This window comes from Schistocerca americana, chromosome 3 (genome assembly GCF_021461395.2).
Source record: "Schistocerca americana isolate TAMUIC-IGC-003095 chromosome 3, iqSchAmer2.1, whole genome shotgun sequence".
Classification (NCBI taxonomy): Eukaryota; Metazoa; Arthropoda; class Insecta; order Orthoptera; family Acrididae; genus Schistocerca; species Schistocerca americana.
In genome coordinates this window covers 431,777,043-431,791,115 of record NC_060121.1, presented here as the reverse complement: position 1 = coordinate 431,791,115, position 14,073 = coordinate 431,777,043, and the positions used below count along the sequence as shown (strand labels likewise).

The 14,073-nt window shown below is 41.2% G+C and overlaps 1 non-coding gene across 1 annotated transcript; it reads right to left on the bottom strand.

Annotated features, from left to right (window-relative positions):
• Window positions 1-7,833: 7,833 nt before the first annotated feature.
• Trnaa-agc lies at window positions 7,834-7,906 on the bottom strand. Its single transcript has one exon. It is a non-coding gene; the product is annotated as a tRNA-Ala (tRNA).
• Between the last annotated feature and the right edge of the window lie 6,167 nt (window positions 7,907-14,073).

Here is a 14,073-nt window from a genome sequence, read left to right as displayed (position 1 = left end):
CCAAGGCAGTGCTGGATGGACAACCTGGTGAAGGACCTAGCAACCCTGTGAACTGAAGACATCTGGTGGAACTGGGCACAAAACAGAAAGGAATGGAAGCAGTTTGTGGAAGCAGCATGTGGTCTGCAGGGCCTGTGATTGCTGAATATCTATCTATTTATATATTTATAGCCCTGTAGTCACCTGACCAGAAGTATTGTTCCTCCTGCCACCGAACTTCACTAATTCCCACTGTATATAACTTTAATGTATCCATTTCTCTTTTAAAATTTTCTAACCTACCTGCCTGATTAAGTGACCTGACATTCCACACTCTGATCTGTAGAATGCCAGTTTTGTTGCTCCTGGTAACGACACCCTCCTGAGTAGTCCCTGCCTGCAGATCCGAATGGGGGACTATTTTACCTCCGGAATATTTTACCCAATCATTTAACCATATAGTAAAGCTGCATGTCCTCAGGAAAAATTATGACTGTAGTTTCGCCTTGCTTTCAGCCATTCACAGTACCAGCACAGTAAGGCCATTTTTGTTAATGTTACAAGGTCAGATCAGTAAATATCCACACTGTTACCCTGCAGCTACTGAAAAGGCTGCTGCCCCTATTCAGGAACCACATGTTTGTCTGGCCTCTCAACACATACCCTTCCGTTGTGATTGCACCTATGGTATGGCTATCTGTATCGCTGAGGCATGCACGCCTCCCCACCAATGGCAAGGTCCATGGTTCCTGGAGGGGGGGGGGGGGGGGGGGAGGGGAGATATATCTACTACCATAAAGAAATTTTACAAGGCACATATGATTTTTTTTTTCATTATAATAGGAAAAAAATGCAAGTGTATAAAATTTCACAGTTATATCATTGTTGTGCTCTTTTGATGCACTCCACTGAATGTTCTATGAGATTTCTTATCACTATGTTCAATGTTCATATATTGCTACCTAAGAAATTGTGTCTTACCTCTAAAAGAAAAATGTTTAGTTGGGTGTCAAGATATGGATATAGTATCACATAAATTATTTATTAAATATGCAGTCACAAGTAAATTGTGGTCATACTTTCATTTTTCCAAACAAGAACTTGCCTCAACCAGAATGACAGACATTTGATGCTGTATCAAACTCATTTCAAAGTAGAAATTTCAGTGGACCAAAAAAATGTATCATCATCCAAATTTAGTGGTCAGAATGATCACATCTAGATCAGTGTCCAGAGATAAGTGTGAATGTGCATCACTAAACAAAATTAATTGTTTCTCAGAGTAACCCATCAGATGTCGCAACTACTTTGCTTCTTACATTTATGAGTTTTCCAAGTGGAGTAAACAGTATTTCAGAATAAAGTGTTATGTTTTTATTATACTCCATTTCACATCATTTTATTCCATCTCCATCTTCAGTGCATTTCAAACTTGTATCAGCACAAAAATAATTTTTAATTAATCTAATCACAGTGTAACTTCCAATTCAGAAGTATGGTGAACTGTACAATGTAAGGAGTTATTTTGTGTATATAATACAGTGTGACTAAACAATATTCAAGTTGATAGCATAAAATCTAACATACTATAACAGACAAAATTTAGATTTCTGTCCATGAATGACATATCAGAATCAAGAGTTATCCTACACTAAATCATAGAAAAACACTAATTTAAAGTATATTCAAGAACATGCAAAGGAAAATTCCCTCCAGTCTGTTAATTGAGACTGAAGTAGTGCACAGAATGATGCAGAAGTCATCCACTCATAGAAAATGTGATTGCAACAAGAGTTAACCTACAATGCACCTCTGATATATATATGACCGACCTGAAAAATCCAAACCACCAGGAATAAGTATGCATGTATGTGAATCAATACGATGTGGAACTTCAAGTTCCAGACAAACATCACCTACTACCAAATGACAAACAGAAGTTAGTATTAGGAGCACAAAGGCTGTGCACAAAGGGTTAATGCCACCCTTTGACATTCACTTGCTTTGTTTTTTCCCAGGAATAACTGGATCCCACATGCTTCTACATCAGGCTGTATCATCCTACTTGGGCAGATTGTAACACTTCCCCTCTGACATCTCTATAGGTCTGAAATTATTACTACATCTTGGTCTATATCTGTACACATTTCAGTATGTGACCTGAAAGAAAGAAACCTTTATTACTACCTCCCCCTTCCTTCAGAAGGTGAGATTACCCAGACAAAACTATAATGCAATGCACAAAAACAACATTGTACTGATCCCTTGATAATGAAGGACAAAATACTTTAAAACATACTATAAACAGAACAAAATAAAACAGGATGACTTCCTAAAAAGCTACTCAAGAACAGATGAAGTGCAATATATTCCCTCAGGTAGAAATTCCTTGTGGAAAATGCCTTGATTATCGAAAAAGGTGATGAGCATTGTTTTGATGCGTGATTTTTCAACTCTGACCTTTCTCCAACAAGGTGATGTCGGAGAACGCCATTCCATGCTTTGCCGTTTCTTTTCAGGATCATACTGGAGACACCAAGTTTCATCCTCAGTGACAATAAGGTTCAATAAATTGGGTGTCGCATCCACAGTTTCGACAAAATCCTGTGAAGCCTCTAAATGTGACTACTTCAGATTGTCATTCAAGTGATGTGGCACAAGACAACACGTTTTCCTCTTTCCTAAATCCTGGGTAAGGATTTGTCGCATGGAGTCATGGTTCACCTGCAGTTCATCTGCTATCATGCTCACAGTTAATTGACAGTCATTCATGATTAATATCCTCACTTTCTCAATGATTTTGTTACTGGTGGCAGTCGCCGGTTGTCCACTATGGGGATTGTCATAAACACTTTCTCTGCCTCCTCGAAAATGGGCAAACCACTCAAACGCACACTACACGGACAGTGCTTGATCCCCATAAACATGTGCCAGCATTGCATGCACTTCGTTTGGTTTCTTGTCAAGATTAAAACAAAATTTTAAATTCATCCTTTGCTCATTCACTATCCTGTTCTCAGTTCAGAACCAGTGCACTAAACAAGCACTTTGTCCAACAGGTCTAACATGGAACACACATGATGCTCGACTGAACTACAGTGGCGGTAGGTTTTCAACACCGTCCCCTACGCAGGTGCAGTGTTGTGAGTCACCAGTTTCGCCCGATCGACCGTTCTGACTTTATTCATCGAACTTTATTGTCAGAGGTTGTATTATGGCTGAATTTTAAATATTGCAAAATTCTGTATAAGTTAGCTTTAGTCTTTCTGCATTCAAAGCTATAGGCAGTCATGAGGTCCTCTAGAGGGAATATTGTAAGTTTTCCTCTGACAACTATGGCATATTTGTTTCAAGAGAAACTAAAAGTTTCCATTGGCTCTTTTTACGTGTTGACATTTTCATAACTTTAATGTAAAATGATAAAAATTGTTTTATTGATTTCATTTCTTAAACTTTTGAAACATCATACAATACATAACATTAATTGAAAGTTAGATTAAGTGTGTCACAAATGAGTTAAGTTATTTTGTGTCCATTCAAGAGAAAAACTAAAGAGTATGCATTTAGCTGAACATCAGTGTAGAGATTTTCTAAAAGAATTCTCAGCAAATAAGTATAAAAATTAAAAATAACTTCCAATTTACCTGAATTCTGTATAGTTCAGGTTGCACAGGTTATGATGGACTAGGCTGATTTATTCCATCTATGTTAGTGAGATTGCATCGGTGACATTTTTGTGTTACTTAAAAATACTGTAATTTTTAGATTTACTGAACTTGGTAGAAGCACTGATGGTTATCCATGGAGATAAGTAATGTCATATTGAAGAAATCTGTCAATACCAACACCACTTGCTAGAAGAAATGTGCTTGTGTTTAAGAGACCACACGTGGGTGTGTCAGGGAACCAAGTTTATTGATATTTATTTAAGAGTAAGCAGATATTTGTCAGTACCTTTATTGTCTTTAGTAATACTGTTTCATATGTACAAACTGAATTCTTGTGTGATTTGGTGGCAGCGTGAACTGTTGTCTAGTAAGGATATGATGGAAATCATATTGCTTTTAAGTGAAAAAAGTAACTATTTTCATGTTCTGCAGTAATGGAGTGAATCATTTATGAACAAAGTATTATTTAAAATGTTATAATTTTTTGGTAATTTTCTTCATCACAGAAATACATTACTTTACAGTGCGGCCTGTGCATAGTGCTGAGGCAACAAGAGCAGTGTTCACAAAGTTTAGGAGCCCTGCCTGTCATCTAGGTCCAGGTGTTATGATGGGCTCTCAAACTCATCAGGCTGGGAAACCACAAAAATTATACCAGACTGCAATGTTGACACATCTTCATAATGAAGTGTAACAAGTCAATGATAAAAGTTAAAAGTTGGTTAAAATTTGTTTGTCTCCATTTGTAACCATCTAAAGATCTGTTGAAAACTTCGTATAACTCCACTCCTGTGTAAGGGGAAATGATGGTGTGGGTGGCTACCTGTTTGAAGGGACTCAGAAGTATTTTATTACAAATATTGAATCTGAAAACTTTTCTTTCTTTCTCATTGAGAACTGTTGCTTGTCGCAAGACCACTCCTATGGCTTGTGCTCTGAAATGGCTGATGCCATGGGCCAAGCATAGTTCTCATAGTTGGAGAATGCTAACAAGAGATGCCTTGTGAATGTTACCTACATCCCTTGGCCAATGAAAGTGTGTGAGAATGATCATGTGAGTTACCCATGTATGGGAGCAGAGTGTGGTTTCCAGACTTCTGGCTCTCACTGTGACTATATCCCTACCTAGCACCATCCATTCTCCCAGCACTCTCCTATTCCACTTAGCTGCAGTGGTCTCTTCAACCGATTGGCACCTTCCCTTGGTGTCAAAGATTCAATAATATTGCTAAACTGGCTGTCTACTAATATTAACTAGATGCTAGTACATAGAATATGGTAACAGATTAATGGCTAATAACAAATATACACTTTTGTAATTCATAAATGAAAATGTATTATTTAAGTACTCTTAATTAATGTCTCTGCCATAATTTATTTTTAATTAATATTTCCATATGATCAATAAAATTGACCTTACCATTTCTCACATTACATAACTGTATATTCCAATTTGTATCTGTAAACAAGAATTTCTATATCTTTAAATGCAAACATTTTAGGTTCGACTACACCATAGCTGTTACTGATATCACATGAAACAACAAGTTTACTGTTACTAGTCACTGTTTAATTTGTTTCCACAATGTGTTTCAAAGGTTTAACTCACCATCATGAGGTGGATTTCTTTGTATTAATGTGACGTATGTTGTGTTGCGACTTTGGGGCAACCTATGGCACTGCCAAGTGGAGAAACAAAACACTATTTCAGAACATGGATCTGTGGAGGTCTTTGACTAAAAATTGATGGTGACTGTGAACGTGCAATTACAAGAACTAAAATAGAACCCCCCCAGTTGTCACAGGTTCCTTCCCACACTTTGAAAACCAAAGATGGTGTCTAGAAACTGATAGGTGCAAGTAACATATATAGGAAAAGCAGGGACACAATTTCAAAGTACAAAAAAACATATAGCAAAAACAAAACCATTATTTTGCAGTAAGTATTGTGGAGGTCTCTGGCTGAGTAGATGAACAGATATGTTACATTAAATATATTAAGTGGAACAAAATTCTTTCCTGATCATATACATTAAACTTTATACTCATTTCTGTGATCAGAGGACAGGTTAAAAACATCAAGCATATTAATTGTGTTGCCAACTGTAGTCAATTTATACGTAAATAACTATTTAGGTTGGGATTCAGAGATAGGGAATGAAAGGAGTGACAAAAGTAGAGCAAAGATTTGGTTGTGCCAGAGCTGTGGGTTGCTAGGCTTACATCTGTTACATTTGATAACTAAGTAAATGTTGAGGTAATACACTGATTATGCTTTAAAATAATATGCAGACAGATAAACTGTTTATATAATTGAATGTTAACTCACTCCCCCCCTCCTCTCCCTCTCTTTCTCACCCCCCCCCCCTCCCCCACCTCTCTCTCTCTCTCTCTCTCTCTCTCTCTCTCTCTCTCTCTCTCTCTCTCTAACAACCAATCATCCCTTTTTCAGTGGGAATACTGCACACCTTACCTGATCTCTTAACAGGAATCAAGGGCTTTGGGTAATAAGGGGTTCATAGGTTCATGGGTAGGTGACGCTACACTAGTAATGTATAACAGGCTGCGAATTTTGGTCGGAAGGTAAGCATGCTCAATTGTCTGAGGCAGTTAAGGCAAACACATTAAGTGTTAAATTCAGGTTTGATTCCTGGTCCAGCACAAATTTTCACCTTTTTACCATTGATTCATTTCAGTACCCAAATGAAGTTAATATCATTATAAAACCTTTGGAGAAATCATATTGTTTGCAAGATTTTATTTTCTGTTTGCTTTTTGTGCCACCATTGAGAGTTTCTGATTGTGAACTATGGAGCTATTACAGTCATTTGCAATGGCTGTTTGTTTTATTATTTCAATTACTTTTTTATATTTATCTCCAGAGAATGGTAATTGGGCACATCTGTTGGTCATATGCTGGAAAGCTGCCATTTTAAGGGCTCTGGAGTGACAAGAGGAATTGTGGGTAGCAGTTTGTGTCATGGTTGCTTTCCAGTAAATTTCAAATTAGTGTCCAGTATTCACTATTCTAATTTCAGGTCTAGAAAGTTTATGTTGTCACCTACTTGGTGCTGAACTGTGAACTTTATATTTTCATGGGATCTGCTGAACAATTTATTTAACTCATTGATATCATCTTTTGTGCCAATGGCCTTGCAGCAGTGGTAACAATGGTTCTCATCAGATCACCGAAGTTACATGCTGTCGGGCTGTGCTAGCACTTGGCTGGGTGACCATGCAGTCTGCTGAGTGCTGTTGGCAAGTGGGGTGCACTTACAATTAGCCCTTGTGAAGTATATTCAGGAGCTACTTGATTCAGAAGTAGCGGCTCTTGTCTCATGACCTGACAAAATGGCTGGGAGGGCAGTGTGCTGACCACATGCCCCTCCATATCTGCATCCAGTGATGCCTGTGGGCTGGGATGACACAGTCAGTACCACTGGGCCTTCATGGTCTGTTCGGGCGGACTTTAGTTTAGAGTTATATCAGCTTTTGTGCCACTGATTAGAATGATGGTATCATCTACATCTGTAGTAGTAGATAGTGCTTCTGAGCATGTGGTGGTTGAAATCCAGATTATTGTCTTCTTAGCTGTTTATAAATATTTCAGCTAACAGTCCAAAAAGTTCTGATCCCATTGTTAGGTCATGTACTTATATGCAAAGTTTCTTGTTGAATTTGAAATAGTTGGGTAAGAATGTGAATTCTAATATATCTGTTAGTTCAGTAATGCAAGTTGAAGGGATTTTTTTGTGTTTTTGTAGGTTGGCATTAATTATCTGTAGTGTGAGATCTATTGGTACAGAGGAATACAGATTTTGTATGTCAAGTGAGGCAAATGTGGCTCTGTCAGGAACTTCTATGTTTTTGACATGTTGCATAAATTCTGTTGTGTTTCTAAGTGTTCTATTACTATTAAATGTGTATATTCCTTTAAGAATTTTTAAGAGCTTTTTCTAAGTTTGAATGTTGGACTGTTCCTACAATTCACTGTAGGCCTTATTGGAGTTCTGTTCTTGTGTATCTTTGGTTGTGACCAAAAGCAAGGTGCTTGTGGTCTCATAGTTACAGTGTTTCTTGCTTCTTGAATGGTGAGTAGAAAGTTTATGTTATTTAAGATGAATTTATTTAATGCCTTTTTGTATTCACAATGATGATTGAAGCAGAAGAAATGAATTAAAATTTGTGCTGTGGCCGGGACTCAAACCCGGGGCTTCTTGCTTGCTGGGCAGAAATGCTAACCATTACACCATCACAGCACTATAGTTAACATTGCTGCATGAATTACCCAAGTTAAGTGACCTCCCCAAAACAAACTTCAAATCATATCTTCTGCTTATTTTCCCTTACAATGTCACTATTGCAAGGGCTCTATGGCATTGGAATAGCACCCCAGTGCTGGATGTAATGAGAAAGTCTGGTACCATAAGTGATCTTCTAGATCTTATAATTACATTTTTCCCTGAGACATTCAAGTCTCTTCTTTATCTATGATAACGATTGTACTTTTGTATTCTGTTTGTTGGATTTTTAGGTATTTCTGTTATGTCACTGACCTGAAAGACGTCATTCCAAATTATCAAAGGAAACAATGGATAACGCATGAAAACTATTGAGGGGGGGGGGGGGGGTGGAACTGAAGGAATTTTATGAGTAAAAACAAATGTACAATAAACTGCTGTATAATGCAGAAGAACTGTTGGGAAAGTTGTTTCATCATCTAGAATATGAATCCACCACTCAAAAAGTCACAAAGTACATAGACTTCAGTGTGCAGAAAATGAAAGCCACACAGAAGAAAAAACTACCTAATCTTATTAAACAATAGTTATCTCCCAAATTAAACCAAAAAAGCTGAAAGGAACATATTTTACACACCTTTGCTCAGCAACACCAACATAATATTTACAGCACAGGATTTAAACCAAATCAGCCAAGAGAAGCTCATCACTATCACACAGTTTTCAACCATCTGCCTTGAGAAGCAAAATGACAGAATAGCAAACTGCCACGAAATCAACAAAACTATTGAGAAGGAGATTACAAAACAAGTCCCAGGAGACAAGAAAAGAGAGGAAGTCCTCACACATAACATAAAGACAAAACTGAATACAAATAATGCAATAACAATAAGAGCTGACCTTTTTCTGTGCTGCAAACCTACACTTTGGCTATCTCTTACCTCCTCTGACTTTCCGTCCAATGGTCCTTTTGGTGGAGAACCTGACTGTACTTGGTTCACGATTTTAACCTTGATTCCCAGTTTCACAACTGGCACTATACTCCCCTGAATGTCATCATGACTGGGTCACAGGGACTCCCTGCAACAGCTTACTGGCCTGGTAGCTGTTGCTGTGGCTGGGTGGCACCTGTGGGGAGAGCCTGCATTCAGAGTGGGTGGCACCATGGCAGATAGTTTGTACATCAAGCAACTTAAACTTTCTTTAGATGGTGGTTGTATAGCCCCAGCAGCCTCTTTACATGGAAAGGCCTTGTGTGATGCAACTAAGTATGATCCCAACATGTTCCCTTCCCTGACCACTCCATGGGAGGAATGCAAGACTAGACAAGGAGCAAAATCCTCCCCCCCCCCCCCCCCCCCCCAATACCTGATCTGTACCAGGACTGATGAAGACATATTTTTGGCACAAAGCCTTTATTTTTTGTTGATCGCAGTGAGGACAAATATGGGGAAGTTGCAGCCATCTCTAAGATGAAGAGTGGTTCCCTCCTGATTAAAACATCATCTCCTGCCCAGTCACAGGTGCTGCTCTCTTGTGAAAAGTTGGGTGACATACCCATGACTGTCACTCTTTGTAAGAGTCTGAATATGGTACAGGGTGTCATCTTTCACTGTGATTTTCTTTTGCAATCTGATGATGAGCTGGCAGCTGTCTTAGAGTGATAGGGTGTGCACTTCATCCATTGTGTCAATAGGGAACTAATGAAAAACAGAGTTGCTACCGGGGCCTTGGCTTTTGAGGGTGATACATTGCCTGAGAAGGTCAAGGTGATGGTCTACCATTGAGATGTGAAACCCTATGTTCCTCCTCGTAAGAGATGCTTCAGGTGTATGAAGTTCAGACTTATGTCTTCCTGTTGCACTGCTACCCCTGTCTGCAGGGATTGTGGATATTCTCTGCATGTGAATGTTCCTTGCACCCCTCACCCTGTCTGCATAAACTGTGGTGAGCTCCACTCTCCCTGCTCACCACATTGCTTGATTTTTAAGTGTGAGAAGAAAATGCAGAAGTATAAGTCTGGACAAGCTCGCATATCAAGAGGCCAGATAAAAGTATGAGCATCTTAATCCCATACAGATGACACAATCCTACCCCATGGCCACAATGTCATCACCTTCTCTGTCAATGGTGCTTTCCCTTGTTGCACCTCTTACAGTCAGCCCTCGGTGCCACCCACTAATTCCTAACCCCAGGCTGTTGAGGGCCCTTCTGGTGCTTCCAATGCACCCACTTCAGGAGCATTGGCTCCCCACTTGCCAGGGACATTGGTCCCTATCCTCCAGCTGGAGACACTTCATCCTGCTAGAGTTTCTCTAGGCATGAAGAGGCCCTTAGCTACCTGCTGGTCCATAGCCAGATGCCAGCTGGCACCTAAATGAACCAGGGCTTCTGGCCATTGGACTTATCGATCTTCCTCTGTCCCTGAAACCAATTCAGGGACACCTCCCCAGTCCTCTTCTTCTAAGGAGGAGGAGGACAGGGAGGATAAAAAGAAGTCCTCTAAAATGAAGGAAACTCCAGTGGCCCCCATGCTGCAGGACTCTGCACCTACTCCTTTAGTGTCCAAGGTGGAGATACCAGTGGCCACTGAGACACCAGATCTCCCCAGGCAATGTGCTGCAGGACCTATTTCAGTGGATCCACTGACATCTCAGCTGGTGACAGCACATGACCCTGGTTCATAACCCCCCCCCCCCCTAACCCCCCCCCCCCCCCCCCCAGTATAAAGTCCAGTGATATTATAATGGATTTTTCCACCACCTGACTGTGCTATGACAGCTTTTAAGCACTTACTCTGCATTCTGTATTGCCATCCAGGAAACATGGTTTCCAGAAATTTTGACCCCTGTCCTTCATGGCTGCTGAGGCTATTTTAAGAATAATACCGACTATGAGAGGGTATCGGTTGGAGTTTATACATATTTGCTGGACTCTATATTAGTGGTCTTGTGGCTCTTTCTACACTACTGGAGGCTGTGGCTGTTTGAGTAAGTGCACATAAGGGTTTTACCATCTCTGATGTTTATCTTCCTCCTGATGATGTGTCCCAAGATGTACTGTCAGCACTACTCTCTCAGTTCCCCCATTTTTCCTAGTCTTAGGCAACTTCAAAGCCCATAAACTTTTGTGGAGTGGTGCAATGATCACCGGCTGTGATAAAGACATCAAAATTTTACTGGTACGGCTCAAACTTTGCCTCTTGAACTCTGGTGCCCCCACACACTTCAGGGTGGCACACATAACTTATTCAGCCCTTGATCTCTCCTTTTGCAGCCCTGGTCTTCTACATACATCGAATGGTGATTCCTTGACGACCTGTATGGTAGTGACCAGTTCCCAATCTTCTTTTATCTCACTCAGCATTGCTCCCCTGGATGCCCACCCAGATGGGTTCTCCATAATGCTGATTGGGATTGGTCCACCTTTGCTTTCATCCTTAGCTCCCCATCGCTGAGTCAGTATCGATGCAGCTGTTCAGCATACAATGGCAGCCATTCTTTAGGCAGCCAACCACGTCATCACCTCTTTCTTGGGATCCCCCTACTGGAAGATGGTACCCTGATGGACCCAAGAGATCACTGCAGCCATTAGAGATCATCAGCAGGCTCTCCAATGCCAAAAGCGGCAGCCTTCACTGAAGCCTCTCACTGCCTTTAAACGGTTCCGTGCCCGTGTCCACCAGCTCATTAAACAATGAAAGCAAGAATGGTATGTTTCCATCATTTGATAGCATACCTCTCCATCACAGGTATGGGCAAAGATCAGATGACTCTACACTTCCAGTCCCCTGCCGGTGTACCAAATATTTCTTTAGATGATTTCATTTATACTGATCCAGATGCTGTCACTTAGTATTTCGTTGAGCACTATGCTTGTGCATCTGCGTCTGAGAACTACCACCCTGCCTTTCAGCTGATAAAACAGTGGGTGGAGCGAATGCACTTATCTTTTACTACCCACCACTTGGAGCCATATAATCCTCCATTCAGTAAATGGGAATTCTCCAGTGCCCTAGCCCATTGCCCTGGTATGGCCCCAGGGTCAGACTGCATCCACAACCAAATGCTGAATCATCTCTCACTGGATTGTCAGCATCCTTACCCTCTTTAATTGGTTCTGGAATAAGGGTGCATTTCCATCTCAGCAGCAAGAAAGTGTGATTGTTCCGGTACTGAAACCAACTAAGAAACCCCTAGAGATGGACAGTTATCACCCAATCAGTCTTACTGAAGTCCTCTGTAAGTTGCTCAAAAGCATGGTGAGCTACTGGTTGTGTTGTCTCCTTGAATCTTGGGGCCTTTTGGCTGCATCTCATGGTGGTTTTGACAAAGGCCACTCCATTTCCGATAATTTGGTTCACCTGGAGTACATCATCTGGATGGCCTTTGCACATTGTAACTTCATTGGTGTCTTTTTCAATCTACAGAAGGCTTATGACACAGTGTCTTCACTTCCTTACTATGATACATATGTGGAGACCCCATAGTCCTCTCCCAATTTTTGTCAAGAACTTCTTGTCACACCATACATTCTGGGTCCAAGAGGGTGCTTCACTCAGTGCCCCACATATCCAGGAGAAAGTGGTCCTGCAGGGCTCTGTACTGAGTGTCCCCTTCTTTCTGGTTGCTGTCTATGGTCTAGAGGCAGCTGTGGAGTCCTCGGTATCACCCTCCTTATATGCCAAAGATTTTTACTTTTATTATTACTCCTCTAGTAAGGGCATTGCTGAGTGTCACCTAAAGGGCACCACATGGGAGGTGAAGTCATGGGCTTTGACCCACGGCTTTCAGCTGTCAGCTGCCAAGACTTGTGTCATGCACTTCTGTTGCCATCGTATTGCCCATGCACACTCAGAGCTTACCTAGATCATCAGTTAATTCTTATAGTTTAGACACACCACTTTCTGGGACTGGTCTTTGACTCCTGGCTGACACGGATTCCCCACCTTCGCCAATTTAGGTGAAAGTGCTGGTGACACCTCAATCCATTTCACTACCTCAGTAACAGTAGCTGGGGTGCAGAATGGTCTAACCTATTGTGGCTCTACAAAGCCCGGATTCTGTCCCATCTTGCAAATGGTGTAGCATCACTCTCAGCAATGTGGATACGGGACCTCATCCATCATTGTGGAGTCTGGCTTGTGACTACTAGTCGAGGCTGGAATCTTTCCAGTACCTATCAGGTGCCAACAACAGCTCCTGAATTATGCTATATGCATTTGTAGCTTCCCCAAACATCCCAACTACTGTCTTCTTTTCCCTCTAAGGAAGCTCCACCGCCCACAACAGCGACCCAGAACTTGGTTTACAATTGCTGCATGCCTCCAGTGTCTCTGTTTGGAAATGCAACTTCCCCCACTGTTGCCCCTGGTCTGAGAGGCATCAGATCTGCCCCCATGGCTTGTGTTCAAACGTTTGATTTCCTCAGAGTCTCGTTTGGTCCAAAAGATTCCATTGACCCCATGATTTTTTGCCACCTGATGTTGGCTGTCCTTGAGAAGTATCCAGGTTTGGAAGTGGTATTCACTGATGGCTCAACAGTCGACAAATGAACAGGCTTTGCATACACACTAGCATGGTGTAGGGAACTCCACTCTGTGCCAAATGACTGCAGTGTCTTCATTGCTAAATTGATGGTCATTAAATTAGCCCTTAGTCATGTTTGTTCTTGAGCTGGCAAGAGTATCCTAATCTACTGTGACTCCCTCAGCAGCCTTCAGGCTATAGACCAGCACTACTCTCCACACACACTGGTTATGACTATCTAGGATCTTGTCTCTGACCTCGATCAAGCTGGGTGCCAGTCGTTTTCATTTGGACCCCTAGTCATGGTGGGATTTTGGGAAATAAATGAGCTGACCAGTTGTCCACGCTGGCAACCAGGATGCTGATTCTAAAAATGGAGGTCCCAGAACCAGACCTTCAGTCATTTACATGCCATTGATTGTTGGAATTTTTCACCGGCCCCCTCCCACCTCTGTTACGTACAATGCACTTAGCTTTTCACTCTTATTAACTCACACACAATGTTTTAGTAGTAATCTCTGCCTTGCATATTACCCTGTCTTCCACTTTTAAGCTCTTAGGTTTTCAAATCTTGTCCGATGCAGTTCCCAACAATCAGTCTTTCCTTCTCATCCCGTATGGTAAGTCTCCCCTCTGACCTGTGGCTCTGGGTGACTT